Below are 16,363 nucleotides of genomic sequence, written 5' to 3' on the forward strand. Positions count from 1 at the left end.
AAACTCCATTAAGTGTTAGCTTTATTTCAGACATCTGCTAAAATTCCTGGGGAGAAATCAACACAAATTAGACAACTGTTGAGATCTTCTCTGAAACTAGAGGAGAAACATGAGCGATAACTGGGGTGTTTTTCTATACATCTGAGAAGCAGGAAGCCTCCAAAAAGCCCTCCATTTAATCTCCAGACTAGAAGAAACAACTAAGACGAAGGGCTCATTAGTGAAAAAATCCCATAGATTTATACTGAAGGAGGGACCCAGTTATACAGCTAGAGGTATACAGTAGCGAAACACTGGTAATGACCCACCACAACACAACCCAGCAAGTTTTGAATGGAAAAGCACATCTCCTTTCTCTTCAGGGAAACCAAATATCATCTCAGACGTTTTCCCCAAAATATCTAATAGAAAAAAGACACAGAAAAGTCTAGAGTTCATTAGACGCATTGCATTAAAGGAAAAAGCAACTGAGATACAAAAATGATCAGACACCAGAATATCATAGATACTTACTACTTATATTAGAAGCTAGTAGGCAACCACCAAGCAATAATCCACTTTTCTTCAAAGAATATAAATATCGTCTCAGATGTTTCTCCCAATATCTAGGGAGACACACAAAATTAGATAATAGCTGACATACAGTAGGTGGGGATCTTACTAGAGTTCAGAGCTCAATGCTTTCTATTAGAAACAACTGAGATATAAAAATCTTATCTCATGAGTAAAAAAAGGCACTCAACTATTTAAAAATAAAGCCCAAGCATAGTAACGCCCTGGCAATGACCTACAACAACCAAACTTCTTCACAGCAAGTCCTAAATGGACACTGGAATACCCCGTGTCCTGTAATACAGCTAGCACTGATACGGGGCTGTAGTGGTGGGAGCGATGAGTTCAAATCTGTGCGGCGAGCAACAGCACCGGCAGGGTCCCGTCCTAAGCAGGAAGAAGGGTTTCAATTGAGCCGAATGAAAGAAGCAGTTGGAGAATAGTGGCAATCATTTAATGCAGATGACCTCTGACAGACCCGCCGCGCCCGAGCCGGAGCAGAATTTGCATGGGGTCTGGGCGAGGAGGAACAATGTAGCCTAAACGCTAGACAATCTTTATTCTAATGAAGTGGGTGTCAAGGTCAATGTAAAAGCCTTATGATGAATGGTACAGCGCAGGGCACACACACCATAGTCCTCTCGTGTTAATTGTGCAGAGTTCGGCGCTCAGTGCACAAGGAAGTCTAGGGAGGGCCCAGGGAAGGGCCGGGGGAGGGGATCTCGGAAAATACAGGGTATTAGGACACCTTCACATGTGTACAAGCATGTGAATGAACAGGGTAAGAGTGGCGGGAATCACAACAATTAGAATAGCTTTAAATGAGATGCTGCAGGGATCTAATCATATACAGGAAGTGATGTAGAACATGCACAGCAGATCACAATAATTTAAACTCAGATGTAAAAACAAAGCCACAATAAGTTACTGCTAAAATTATAATATAATATAATATAATATAATATAATATAATATAGGCTCCAAAATAACCATTATCTTATACATAATGTCATATAAATGAGAATTTAAAATATTTAAAGGTTTCAAATGATGCTGACCATCACAATTTCACAAAGATCTGCCTTCTAATTTCATAAATTTTATTAATTTAACATAATACATTCTTAATAATATATATATACCAAAATAATTACATTAAATTTTTAATTATACTGATCATGAAATCTTTAGAGATTAACTGTCTTGTAATTTAAGAAATGTTTATACAATTAATATGAATATCTTAAGATAATTCATATAATACATAATAAATATAATCTAAAAATCTGAATTTATAACCTAATAAATATAATAGATAATAAAAATGATGCAGCCAAAGAATTCAATTTAATTTCAAATTATGCTAACCGTGAATTGTTTTTATATAATAATATAATACATTTATAATATTTTAATATAACAAAATTATTAAATTGTTTAATTTTTAATTGTTAATTGTTTAATATAGTGAAGTAATTAAATAGTTTTAAATGATACTGACATTGAACACATTATAATTCAAATTTTTACATTTTAATATATAATATAATATGATATAATATAATAAATTATAAACATTTAATAAAAAAGATAGAGAAATAATATTTTAAAAATCGGAGTTATTCCTTGGTTAGTGCTAAGAAAATCAATCACTACTTGTGTACCATGAAATGCCATCTGCAATCAGCGAGGGGGGAGGAAGCGCAGAACATGAGGGCCAGATCAGGAGCTGTAATGATGGACGGAATACACTCGTTTAATGCCCCATCTCTCCATTACTCAAGGGACCGTACAACTGTTTCTCCAGACTCTTTCCAAACAGCAGGTGAGACAGGAATCCCCTAAGGCTTTCCACAACGCTGAAGCCAGAGAACATCACACACACAAGCCAAGACAGATTCTCTCAGAGCTTCACCGCTGCAGATCACTGAGGCTCCAAGACTCCTTCCTGACCTCTTTTGAGTGCGGTCTTGTTCTCTCAATCTTGGGTCATCAGCTAGAGGTCAAGCATTGAGGATTTGTTCCTGATATCACATGTATGTCTACTCGATGTGTCTGTTTATGTGTACAATGAAACAGTTAAGGCCCACCAGGCTGATAACTAGTAAAAAAAAAATCTAATTATAAAAGAACAGTCCACACCACGACTATAAGATAACAGAGAGGAACAATATTATTGGAATCCCTTTTTTTCAGCTGATGAATGACAAAAACACATCAACAGCCAATCAGAATCCGTCCTGCTTCAGATGACAAAACGGCATTGCAAGCTTATAATAAACAGAACATCATTGTGCATTTGTGTGGATGCTAACAAAGGTATTGTTATAGTTATCTTTCTAGTTATGGTTCTTAGTGTGAACAGGCTTTTAGAATATATGTTGTTAAACGCGTAGTATGGAATTTTTGGCCACCAGGGGTCACTCAATCAAAATAATAACATAAGACGTACTTTGATGACATCGGGAAAGAGCGTAAGGCTCATGGGAGTTGTTGTTCATTGGAACACACGCTCTGTCGCTCCCTATCATTCCTCACTCATTCTAACTTAGTATTTTGACAATCACGTCTTTTCGAACGGAGAGATATAGACGGTTTCAACGGCAACAACATAAACAAACGTTACTGAGCATGAGCGCTTTTGTGGACCTAACTAAACTTCCGGTAGACTTCCAAATAGAATCGATAACAACAGCCAAGTCCCTCTAGAGTAGATATTTTTTGATAACAAACAAAATGTTTGCTGCGTGAATCAGGCGGACTTAATGAAAATGCAAATTCATTATTTGCCAACAGTAGATGTTTTAAAGCATAGACATAAAGCGCGAGAAATAGAGATTTCCCCAGTAACAGCTGTAAACGAAGCAGAGCTGGTACGCTCATACGCTGCTAACAGGCATATAACATGCAAGTCTTTCTTCAGAAATACAGTGATATAAAAACACCTGTGCCTCGTTTTGATATTTAAACATATAAATGTAAGGAATTATTATTATTAAACGTGCAGTACTTAACGTTACTCAATGAAGCCTTTTTGAAAAAAGATCAGTTTTAAAATTGTGGTGAGTCTCCAAAAATAAATAAATGTATGGGAAACACATCCCACAGCACAACCACCTGAGCACAACTTCAGTCTACTCATCACCTTGACTTTAACTGCGTTTGTAGAAGGCACCGCAGCCAGACCGATATACACGACCGTGCGCCCGATGAAACCGTCTATATGAATTATGAGACCCCTATCAAATCAATATTCCATCTAGCTAGTAGTAATATATGTTAAAAAACACGGCCGCCTTTCGTTAATAATTATAATTACGTTATACTATGATATTGAACAAGTTAGAGAACTGCATTTGAAGCTACTTTATTCAGTTAGATATAGAACAAATGTAGATTTACATGAGAGCTAGTCTGTCAGTGTTTTACACAAGACGTCATCATTTCACAAAATATACGGATAGATACAGTTAGCTGAATGGATGCATACCTGTTTATCAGAATGCAAGCGAGTTCGGCATCTCTCTGTAGTTTCAGCTTGTCACGAAGCTCTCTCTATCTTGGAAATGCAACTCCAATATTTACCCGTGTCTTGTTGCTTCTCTTGTCCCAAAACCATCTCGGGTCATTTATTTCACCCGTGCGTTTGCGCTTCACAGAACGTGCAGGCAAAGCATAATCATGATCCATAACTAAGTTATTGATTGAGGTTTAAATACGAATAGAAATATAAAATATAATAGTCTCAATCAATGCTACTACTTTTTCTTCTTCGTCTCGTCTTTGTTTCTGTTCACCTTTGTATTTGGCGGTACCGCAGGAAGTTAGATAAACTAGAGGGGTCAAAGTTTATATGACGCCATAGACGGGCGACAAAACAGAAATAAAGAAACGTGCCGTGTCTTCTAATTAAACTATAATTTTCTACGGATTTGAAAGTTCGTGGAAACTGTCGGGATGATGTAAGTACACAACTAAAAAATATATATAACATAGATATAGTGATTTCTGCTATTTTTAAAGCAGAAAAAGTACATATTGCGCCTTTAAAGTGTTACTTGCCAAATGTTAGAATAATATTATAGTTAATTTGTATGTCAGTCAATTAGATGTTTGTACACAAACAACATGCTTAAAATAGAACACTATGCTTAAAGGCCCGTTCACACCAAGAACGATAACTATAAAGATAACGATATTAGCGTCCACACCAGCGAACAATATTGTCTGTGTATTCTAAGCGGACACGCGTCTGCTGCTTTAAATTCTCAAGCTCATTACAGCAGGATTGATTCTGATTGGTTGGCAATGTTTTTATCGTTCATCAGAAAAAAAAATCGTTCTGAAAGTGATTCCAACGATATCGTTTCTCTGTGCCTTTATCGTTATATTTGTAGTGTGGACTCTGCTATTCTTTAATATTGACAACGATTTTTAGAACTATATCTTTATCGTTATCTTTATAGTTATCGTGCTTGGTGTGAACGGGCCTTTACAGATGGATCTAGGTATATAGGCTATAGACACAATACTATTGTTTATTTGTACTAAGTTTGAGGTCAATAATATGTTTTTTTTCTTATGCTTGCCAAAGCTGCATTTATTTGATCGAAAATACAGTTAAAACAAAAATATTATTAAATATTATTACAGTTTTAAATAACTATTTTCTATTTCTGTATATTTTAAATTGGAATTTATTTCTGAGATCTAAAACTGAATTTTCAGCATCATAGTCATAGAGTCACTCCGTCACGGAAACACTTTCTGATTTCGTCTTTAGGAGTGCAGAAGATGAACACAACAAACAGCAACCCTCTGAGCATGTGCAATCTACGTGTTTGTGTTTATATTTGTGTGTGACTGTCTGCGTGAGCATATTTATGTGTGTTTGTGAGCGAGTCCCTCTCGCTGAGAGCTCACTGAGGGAGAAAAACACACAGACCCAGCCAAGCCGCAGTAAGAGAAGAGCATATAAAGTGGAAACAGAGAGAGCATTTTTTTTTTGAAGTGTTGTCCGTTGCCGTGGAAGTCCGTCCAGCATCCTGGAGCGGCGCCAGTGAAACAACGGGGAAGAAAGACAACAACACCGTGCTCTGCCAGCCGTCCAGCACGGAGAACAACTCCGGCATTACATCACTGCATTAAAATGCCATTATATGCCTCCTATCGAAAGGGAACAGCCAAACGCACATAAAGACATACTTTAGTTTATTTTCAAACACTGCATCACTGCATGCTCACGCTCGCTCGCTCGCTCTCTCTCTCTCATCTCGTCTCCCATAGTCTTAATGCCTCGGGACTATTTGCCCACAATTAGAGCACCACCCCCGTCCTGCCCCTCTCTGCTTTCAACTCATATGAGTAAACTTTCCCAAAGCCCCACAGTGCGTTCTTCAAGGCAAAAATGCTAATACTGCTTTCCTACTGCCTAGCTACTGGAAAATGGTCTTCCAGAGAGCGCAGATGAGTGTGTGTGTGTGTGTGTGTGTGTGTGTGACAGACATAAGGACATAAGCCACTGGCAGATTTCAGTGTGTTGCAGAAGAACTCCAGCCTGCAAACAGACACACATGAACACACAGACACATGCATACAAATATTGGAGAACTGGTTTGAAATTAACTTGAAAAGTCTCTCAGCCTTAAAAAAGTACCACAGCATTACCATAGTTTTTGGACATGGCACCATGGTAAGATCAAGGTTTGTTTTTGTTTATTTTTTACACATTGTCCTGTGACAATACTTTAAATATATATACTATATAAATGTTATGTATATTGTATGTATGTATGTATATATACAATATATATGTTGTTTACATTTATTTGTCCAAAACCATGCATTATCATATCTAAATATGGTATTACCATCACACATGCTTTCTAAGCAACATATATATATTCACACACACACACACACACACACACACACACACACACACACACATATATATATATATATATATAAACATTGCATGTACCATACTCTTTGGTGCTTATTGTATGGCATGGTAATACACTTTGAAGTTACTATTTTAACCTGAAGTAGCATATAAATAACATGGTATATTAATAAAATAATCATTCAGTACCATAGTATATATAAAAGCAACAAACTTTCACCATCTTATCACAATAACTGTGCCATAGTAGATTTCTGCATATCTATGCATAACAACTAATATTTATGAATGCACTGCAATAATAATCAGAATGAATATTCTACAGTGATTTCATTTCTCTTTTTCATATTGATTAAAGGAATTCACTGTACACTGACAATCAGAAGCAGAACTCATTATCTGAGCCGTATCATTTCGCATTGAGCGCGAGGACGAGAGTAAGACAGAAAACGAGGAGCTTTGCTTTGTTAATTAATCTCAGAACTAATTCCCAGCTGTGAATTTCACCCCGGCACACATGCTTGTAAATGATATGGCATATTTGTATTAGTGAATAATGCATGGGGTACAACAGGACTCCATCCGAACTGCTGACAACAAAATATTCATCTCCTTGCACCATCTCAAGGGTCTGATCCCTCTCTCTCCACAACAGCACAGCCCAAAACTAATGCAGCATTTATTTAGCGAAACACTAACAAATGTGGCTATTTTCTGAGGGAAATTGACAAAGCACAATCTGAATATATTTGGAACAATTCTCCTCATCTATATACAGGACACAAACTCAAGCAGGAGCATGTTTGAGAGTGTTTGCAAGTACATGCCAGCGTCTGAAAGTGTGCGTGTGTGTTTAATTTTCATAAACTCCTCTGTTCTAAATAGGCTCCGGATGCTGTAGTGCCATCTAGTGTTGCGAGCATCTAAATGCATTGAGTTATTCGGGGGATTTGGGGCATGTGTTCAACCCGGAGTTGATTTAAGAAGCCTGTACTCTTTCAGAGCAGCACATCTTTGGGATTCAAACATATATTTGACCAGCTGGTTGACTTCAAGCCTGCCAGTTCTCATACAAATGCTGGCAAAAACACTGCTGTCTATCAGCTTCTTATTTCACATTCTTCGTACTCATAAATTGCAAAAGATAGACAGGACAGACATAAGCAGATGTGGTTTACTGCTTGAAGTGGTTTACCAAGCTAACTTTCAGTATAAATACTAAAAAAATACAAAACAAAAACTCTTCAATATATGCTAATTTAATGTCTATATATGTGTGTGTGTGCATGTCTAAGTAATGAAGTTTTCGAGGCAGGCAGATAAAGCAGGTGTGTGTGTGTGGCCGTGTTGAATGAGTGTCTATCAATGGGGTGTCCTGCATTAGCGCTTTAATTAGTCCGCATCCTGCAGAAAGAGCCACGGGCCCCAGCCGGCACCACCATAACAACTAACACACACGGAGATAACAAACCTGCTCACAAAACACCACACGCTCTCCCATAATTCCCTTCAAGCATGCCACATGAGGAAGCATCTGAGTAGAAACATTGAGAGCCACCGTAGGGGGACACAACTAGCCCACATCACATGCCAGCCAGTCACAAAACACAAAAAACCTGAATATTCATGGATATGTAATCCATCTGAGAGGAGTTTAAAGATGCAAGCTGGGAACAATGGACAGAGATCTGCACTGAGCGCTTCCCTGACCTGAGTTAAAGAGAAAGTTCACACAGAATTCTAAATTTGTCTGTTTACTGATGAGTCACCCACAGGTTTTTTTGTTATCTAGCAGAACGCTCATGCTGCTTTCTTCCATACAAGTTGCAAAAAATAATAAATGCAATGCATGGGAAATGCTCTATATTTCTGAAGTTCTGGAGCACATAAGCCACATTTCTGAATGTTGCATTTACTAAAAAAACTCATATTTCTCAAATTTCATTCACATTGCTACAAAGTAGTTGTAGTTGTGATAACTTAACTGTTTGGAATTCTTAAAAAAAATGCACTGATGGAATTTTGGGGGTAAAAATAAATAAATAAATTAAATTAATAAATACATTTAAATATGTATATACATATAAACTACTATTGAAACATCAGTGAGAAGTTATATATATAAAGATGTATATTCCAAATAAATTATTTTCTTTTTAACTTTTCCTTTCTCAAATAATTCTGGGGGGGGGGAAATTGTAGCATGGTTTCCACAGAAATATTAAGCAGCATAATGGTTTTCAACATTTATAATAATAGGAAATGTTTCTGGAGCATCAAATCAGCATATCAGGCTCATGACAGAGAAAGCAGTTATTTTAAATTGTAATATTTCACAAAATTATTGTTTTAACTGCATTTTGCATCGAATAAATATAGCATAAGAGAGACTTCTTTCAAGATTCCAAGCCTAGTCCAGTGGAATGATTCATGGAATATTGTTCATTAAATCGGATGACCAGACTGCAACACTGCAGTGTCAAAAACTCGCTACACAATGCTTAATAAATTCGTGTGATATCAATGTTGCTTTAAAAAAATAACAACTGTTACAATATTTACAAAGAGATAAAAATAGAGCATAATGGTAAATTTACATCCCGGTCCGTCAAAGTGATGGATGATGATTATTTACTGCACAACCTCTGCTGCCCACCAGGCCACTTCTCCAACAGCTCACCAGGTTTAAACATGGAAGAGTTTTAGTCATTTGAGTCAAGATTTTTAAAGAATAATCGATCACCAGCCGCTCCATTACCTGGTATCTTTCACTCATTTCAGATATCAGAGAAAAACACAAACAAACACAGTACAGCCCAGATCTGAAGGGTTGAGAAACGTGAGACCTTGTAAAGGGTGAGAGCCACAGTTCTGGCACATTATTTATTACACAACCCTGGTAAAGTCATGCTGGAGAAAGCGGCTCCTTCAGACGGCTCGAGTAGTGTGTGTCCTCCTCTCTCATTCTCTTTTTCCCTGTCTGTCCCTGTCTATATCCCTCTCACTCGCTGTCTCTCTGATGTGTCTCTTCAACTGTTCCTACACCTCCTGTCATCCCTCCGTTTCTCCCTCTTTCTTTCTCCAGGTGTCTCTTCCTTCTCCTCTATCCCTCCTCTCAATTATTCATGGGGTGTGAGGACTGTATGGCTGTCTCTCCTGACAAACCGCATTTCCCTTTTCACAGGCGTCTTGCGGCTCCGCATCGAGTCGTCATGTTGCGCATAAATCTGGTCAGAACGAGTCTCTCTAACAGACACGGAGGAGGGAGCGGCGGGTTTTATTCTGGTCTAATGTTGATTGTCAGAGAGGGAGGGGTGGGCACTGATCTCCCAACAGCTCTTAGACCGGGGGCACAACTTGATCTCTGAGTCCGCATCCAACAACTAGCAGCCTTGTTGCATCTCTCCCCTGTGGAATGTCTCTCGCTTTTTTAATGCTCGTTCGCATCACGAGCAGCCATCTGGTGCATACACACACACACACACATGGGAAGAGAGAGCGATGGAGAGAGGGAGAGAAAGAAAGAAAGAAAGAAAGGGTGGATGAAAAGAATGAGGAAAGAAAAAAAGGAAAGAAAAAGGAACAAGAAAAATAAGGAAATAGGGAGAAAGGGAAAACAGGAAAGAAGGCAGGAAGGAAGGAAGAATGGATGGATGGATAAAAGAAGGAATAAAAGAAGTAAATGAATGCAAGACAAAAAGAGAATAAGAGCAGAAAGAAAGAAGGAAGGACAGAAAGAAGGGAGGAAGAAAATGAGGAATATAACAAAGATAAAAAATAAAAATAAATGAAGGGAAGAAAGAGAAAACAGCAACTATTAAAAAAAACAAAGAAAGAAAAATAGAAAGGCAGGAAAAAAATAAATAAAAGGGAACAGGATAAGAGAGAAAAAATAAGAAGGAAGGAAGGAAAAACAGGGCAAGAAAAGAGAATAAACGGAAGAAGGGAAGGATAGAAATCGAACATTAAATGAAAAAAGGAGAATTTGCAAAAGGTAGGAGGGAAAATAGATAAAGCCAAAGAAGTGAGGAAGGAGATGGAAAGAAATGAATAAGAAAGAAAGGTAAAACAACAAGGAAAGACATAAGGAATGGGGAAAAAGGGGAAAAAGGAAGGAAGGAAGGAAGGAAGGAAGGAAGAGGAAACAGGATGAAGAGACAATAAGAAGGATGCAAGAAAGGGAAATTAGTATAACAAAAGAAGGAAAAATAATAAAAAGCCAGAAATAAAGGTTGTACCCCAGAGAGAGGCAGGAAGAGAAAGAAAGAGAGAGAGACAGAGAGAGCTTCAACACTAGGCTCTTTGTGTGGGGATCCTGGCACACACACACACACACACACTGGCTCTGGCTGGATGTGAGAGCGATGGATATTGGATGAGAAGGTGAGAGGAGATCAGTGTGTGCTGGGTCAGCCATCTCTCACTTATCAATACACTGATAACTAAACATCAATGACACCTCTCATCTCCAGCTAAACTCCTGCTCAAATCTACCAGACGTCTGCCAACATCTCAAGCTTTCTCCCTCTCTCTCTGGCTCCCGAATCTGTGACTTTTAGCCCTCACTTTTTTAACCTGCTAAAGCTGTGCAAACTGTTGCATGTACTCTATTTACCTATTAAATGTTCGGAATAATTAAGATTCCCTTAAGCTCACAAATGATGCATTTATTTTACAAAATACAGTAATATTGTAAAATATTTTTTACAATTTACAAATTTGATTTTATATGAATACCCCAGTCTTCAGAGTAACATGATCCACCAGACACATGACCCAGCAAAACATTATATATTTTTATTATTTAATAACCCACAAATGATATATAGATTTTTTCAAATAGAAACCTTTTGTAACATTATAAACATTCTTTCTCGATAAAAGCATACATTTCTTTGAGGAAATTAAATAATAATAATCTAACTGAGGCCAAACTTTTTACTTTCCTGCACTATGCAACAGCGTTTTCAAAACAGGTGTCACTGAAATATATATATGAATCTATTCAAAAGCTTTTCACTCACTATCCAAGAGAGTATGTTTACCCTATAGAAAACATACCAGCCAAAAACAGAAACCAGAGCACAGCTGAAATGCAAGAGTACAAGATAAACAAGCACAATGCAATCAAATTTAGCAAATGTCCATTAGTGATTACCTACATTAGCACATACTTACTGAGGCTACTGCTTTGTGTATAGTGTGGTGTGAAAATGCTGTGTGTGCGTCTGTGGGTAATGACGCATTCAGGTGCACCCAACAGTATCGCCACCATATTCAGCACATTTACCGTCATAATGGGGGAAATGCTTATTTCTTTGGTGTATTTGTGTGGAAGTTGCTGTGTTCCGAAAAACTAAGGAATGCCATGATCACATCATTAGCTTAGAAACATACTAATGTCAAACTCTATTGTACATAACTGTGAATTTGCCAATGCAGTTCATTGCAATAATAATAATAATAATAGTAATAATAATAATAACAATAATAATAAGTTTTAGTTTTTGATTGTGTTGTTATTGCTATCTAAAAAAAATTATGCAACTGAAATAAACCTAAATATAAATATATATATATATATATATATATATATATATATATATATATATATATATATATATATATATATATATATATTATGTGTATATATATATATATATATATATATATATATATATAAAATATTAAATTATTTATATAATTATTAACATTGAAATTATAAAAAAATATATATACTACATGAAAAACTTAAGTAAAGAAGCAGGGAAGAGAAAATAGGACAAAAAAGAAAGAATGTGAGGGAGGAAGGAATTTCAGGAAATTAAATTAAATTAAATATTAGATGGATGTTGTTGCCTTAGAAACTAACTGATTTGCATTTACTGAAGTACTAAAATGACTAAAAGTAAAGTAAAAATAAATCTATATAGAAATATTTTGTATATTCAGAATAACAGAAACTAGTGAAAATGACAAAAATAAAATCACTAAAACAAAAAATATAAAATATTAAAGCAAATATTAATAAATACTATAATACCAGTATATTAATAAAACTAAAATAACACTGAATTACTTTTTCCCTCTTGTTCAATAAACTATTTCAGTACTGTTTTGGTGGCCGATGAGTCCTGAAGCAAAACCAGTTGGGAAGCACTGAAGTAAATCATGCATTGGACGGCAGCAGACTATGTAGACAGTGTATACAGGAAAGTAGCTAACTAGGTTTTGGAATAGAGCTCTGGAGTGTGTGAGAGAGAAAATTAAAGACAGAGAGAGAGACAAAGGAGAAAGAGGGAAAGCGAGAGAGGGAGGGATGAGGGAGAGACACACAGGAGAAGGCGCTGTGATGTTGTGATTCCCATTAAATACCACCTGCTCCGGCTCTATAAAGCAGCAATGTGTCACACTCACACACATCCTCTGTCGCTCCACACACACACACACACACACACACACAGATGCCTGCTCTACTGCCTTCACACTCCTGACACAGAGCAACACATCAACAAACATCCCTGCACTTTATCACAAAAGAACAACATAAATCGAGCAGAATTCTTGACATTCGCACCAAAAGAAACCGAACGGCATTTGGGTGAATCTCGCGAAACCTGGCAACATGTTTGGATCAGAAGGTGAAAAAAAATATAAATAATAAGAAATGATATTGCTTAATATGTCTTCATTAAAATTCAAAAAAGGCTTTGTTTTCTATATGCTAAAAATAAATAAATAAATATGACAAAATAAATCTATTTTTAATAGTCTTTTTGTATATATTTTAACAAATAAAATGGTAATATATGCACAGCTGTATTTATTGTTAAGTTATTCATCATAAATTAATGACATTGTAATAAGTGATTAATATATAACTTGATATTTTCAAGTTATTTTTTCAAATATGATCACTGTATTGTGTTGTTATCATGGGTCTTATAATAAAAACATAATGCATTTCATTGATTAACATGATAAAACTACATTATAAATACAATTTAATTTATTACATAAATTTGAGCCATTAAAACACTCTTGATCAGTTGAAGAGTTGAGAATCCAAACAGCAAATGAAGTTGCATTTTACATGTTCTGTCAGATCCTGCAGCTTTGAACAAACGGCTCTTGTGAGAAAAAAACCTTTTAAGGCTGCATCTGGGAAAAGCGAGATGATCAGATCTTTTGATTTCACATGCATAAAGACAGATAACAATGCCTCATAAACCTCAGCACTCGAAGGTACAGCTTGAACGAACAAACCAGTGAGAAAGGAGTACATCTTCAGGGCAGCAGCAGCACAAGAGAACATGGAAGGTTTGGCTGAGCTAAGCTTTGATCAGCAAGCGCATTAGCGCGTGTTAGATTAGACTAAGATCTATTCTGCTTGTCAGTGCGTGCTAAAGGTGCTGTATACACAAACCAACGCTTCGAGCGCAGCAGCGGTTAACAAGCTAACGTCTGATCGACACGCAGCAAACAAAAGATGAGAATCTACAGGTTAATTGGTTGAAAGTGCTAAAAACACATCAATGGTTGTTTTATGAAAGGAAGAGATGACATGGAGGCTATTCTGGTCAAACTGATTTCTTGTGACAGTCAGCGATCTCTGAGATGAATGGTCAGTCGATTTCATTTTGAAGGTTATGTACAGACACAAATACTTCTGTACTGCTTACTGCAAACTGAGCAAGATCAGCATATGACCTACTACTGCTATGTAAACAGTATGGAGAATTAAACAAAATTAAAAAAAGCAAACATCAGAATGTTACACTGTTGCCAAATTATCATCTACAGTATATTGCATGTTTAATTTAGTGATTGCCATCAATTCATAAATTAATCTGGATTTTTTCTCCTTTTATTCAAAAAAATTTCTTGATTTACTGGTGGTGGATGAGGAGATACCCCCTGACTATGTAAAGCACTCTGAATGCGTAGAAAAGCACTATATAAATGTAATGAATTATTATTATTATTATTACAGTATGGCTTATTTTTATCAACTTCACAATAAAATTAGCATGCAGTAAACTGTGCTACAAAAACGTAATAATGTATTCTATTCTATACAAATGGATATAATATATCAGTACAGTATTAAACAGTACAGTAGTTTGCTGAACATACTCAAAGACTTAGAGCGAGCAGAAAACTGGTTGATCTTCCCTCAGTTCTCTCTTACTGTAAGATATGACTAATGGCGGGGTCATTGCGCCCGATGAGCGGGAAGATTAGTTCTGACCTTGAACATGACCTCCGCAGGTTTCGAGGGGAGAGGAAGGAGGAGGATGAGGAGGAAGAGGGGGCCGCCGGCGTGCCGTTATTTCCCTCGTCATTAGGGGTTGTTTCCAGTCTGAGGCTGGGTGGGGGTGGTTATTAATTTCATTTCTTTATGATTCACAATCTGCTCTTTTGAAATATGCCATATGCTCGGAGCAATCGGAGGATGACAAGTGTCGGAATCAGTCTGGTAAAGGAAGCCTAAATGAGGCTGATTTACGGTCCCTGCCTCCCGGCGAGCGTGGTTTTCTGCCTCCCCCTCTTTTTTACGATAAACTCCCCCAGCATGGGGAAACAGCAGGACGTCCCGGCCCTGGCTCGGTCTACATGTGTAACCCTCTCCAAATCAATCTCACATAGAGGCCTGATAACGCGTCACAGGAGAACCCCACGAACAAAGCTGATAACCAACATGGAGGCCCAGTACATATTTATTAGGGCACGCAATCAATACGGAGGAGCAAAATCAGTTTGTTTTAATCATGAACAAACATATTGACCTAACACAATACAGGCCACTTTATCTGGGACTAATAAAAATTCATGGACTGTAAACAGGGTGAGGTACTATCTCTGCTTTGCACTCTTTCTCTTTCCCTCTCACATTTCTCTGAAATGATCTTTTACTGAAATGTGTTAAAATGACTGAGTGAGTCTGGCTGAAGAACGTGTGACGGCACGACAGAGATTGAAATGGAAGACAATCTAATCGCCGGCTCGCGGTATTGTGATATCCAGCCGTGGTTTTGCTAAATTGGTTTAAGAGAATCAAAAGTCAAGGCTCATTTGAAATATTACTGATAAATCTATCATTTAACATTCTGCATTATATGCTTCCAGTTTAAGATAAGAAAGAAAAAATTACAATTATACACGATTTAGCAGACAGTTTCTTATTTAAAGTGACTAACAGTACATTAGGGACAGTCTCCCTGGAGCTAAGTGAACAGGGAGAAGCACTCGGTCCACACTGAATGGCAAAAAATAAGAACAATCAGCCAATCAGAACACTCTTTATGTTTTTATGATTTCATGATGGGTTAATTACTAAGAACTGTCTGACATGTCCTGACAGTTTTTTAGAGTATTCTCCAAACCTTTCTTCTGTTAAACACAAATAAAAAAAAGTTATTTTGCTTAACACAATCTTTACAATAATGGGGAATGCAGCTATATATATATATATATATATATAATACACACATTAAAGTTCCAAATTTGTCCAATTTGGGCTTGTTCCCATATTCAGATAACAGTATAACTGTACAACTGTGCTACAATTAATAATGAATGATGCAACTAATTTTGATGAAACTACTGGATTGTGGGATTGAATTTACAACCACTGAATTACCAACACAGATGTTTAACCACTGAGACACAACATCCCACTGGCCATTTACACTAAAATTAGGAATAGTTCACCCATGTAAATTGTCATCATTTACTCACCCTCATGTTGTTGCAATTCAATATGACTTACTTTCCTCTGCTGAACAGTTTTTCTCAGCATACAGTAATCTTTCTCATAAAGTGAAACAAGGCCCCAAAAAAACTACAATAAGCAGCAGTATTGGGGGTAATGCAAGTTTTCCCATTTATTCACTGACACAATTG

General features: G+C 36.8%; 1 protein-coding gene across 3 annotated transcripts in view; it reads right to left on the reverse strand.

Moving 5' to 3' along the window:
• Window positions 1-16,363, reverse strand: part of LOC127976509 (A-kinase anchor protein 6) — a 121,366-nt gene that overhangs the window by 31,592 nt on the left and 73,411 nt on the right. The gene's annotated exons all lie outside the window — the stretch shown is intronic.

This window comes from Carassius gibelio, chromosome B17, assembly GCF_023724105.1.
Source record: "Carassius gibelio isolate Cgi1373 ecotype wild population from Czech Republic chromosome B17, carGib1.2-hapl.c, whole genome shotgun sequence".
In the NCBI taxonomy this organism is placed as follows: domain Eukaryota; kingdom Metazoa; phylum Chordata; class Actinopteri; order Cypriniformes; family Cyprinidae; genus Carassius; species Carassius gibelio.